Here is a 935-nt window from a genome sequence, read left to right on the forward strand (position 1 = left end):
GAGCTGGCCGCCCCCCCCCCGGGACGGCAGCCTGTGAAGGAAGCAGCTGTTTTCCACTGCCGAGATGTATTTTTAAACCAAACTGAATGGGACCGTTTTTCTGGGCCGGGCAGCTGGGGCTTGAGCGAAGAACCACCTGGGCGACCTTCCTGCCTGGCCCCGCGCGCTGCTGGAGCTGCTGCCACCGGTTTTCCCTGCAGCATGGCTGAGCACCCGTGAAACATTCTGGTCCTGTGAAGGAAGCAGCTGTTTTCCACTGCCGAGATGTATTTTTAAACCAAACTGAATGGGACCGTTTTTCTGGGCCGGGCAGCTGGGGCTTGAGCGAAGAACCACCTGGGCGACCTTCCTGCCTGGCCCCGCGCGCTGCTGGAGCTGCTGCCACCGGTTTTCCCTGCAGCATGGCTGAGCACCCGTGAAACATTCTGGTCCGTGCCAAGCCTGTCTGAGCTCTCTCCGAGGTCAACTTCTGCTCATCCAGGTTTTGCTGGTCAAATCACGCTGACCCCCAGGGCCGGGTGAGCGAGCCGGTACCTCCAAACACATTGTTTCTGGGGGGCACTCGCCCTCAGGTATCATTGTTCCTGCTCACCCGTCCTGTGGGGCCCCTGCATTTATTAGCAGGTCTCCTAATGCTGATATTTTTGTTTCCTTTCCTTGTTTTTGCAGCTCCAGTTGCTGTGGTATCCAGGGAGCCCTCCTCTTTCTGCGGGAGATGCACGCTGGTCGTTGCTAAGGTCGCCTCCACAGTAACATGCACATCCTGTTTACACCTTTATCCGGAGAAGTTGGGCTTGGTTAGAGGCACCTGCTTCACCCGAGCAGCCCCCAGGGAAGGGGCCGCGCTGAGCAACTCCCTGCCGGACCCTCGAGGGAGGACGCTGCAGGAGCCGCGAGCCGGCGTCGCCGTTGCTGGGCCGGCCAAATGACGACAA

Source organism: Buceros rhinoceros, unplaced genomic scaffold (assembly GCF_000710305.1).
Source record: "Buceros rhinoceros silvestris isolate BGI_N320 unplaced genomic scaffold, ASM71030v1 scaffold2341, whole genome shotgun sequence".
NCBI lineage: Eukaryota > Metazoa > Chordata > Aves > Bucerotiformes > Bucerotidae > Buceros > Buceros rhinoceros.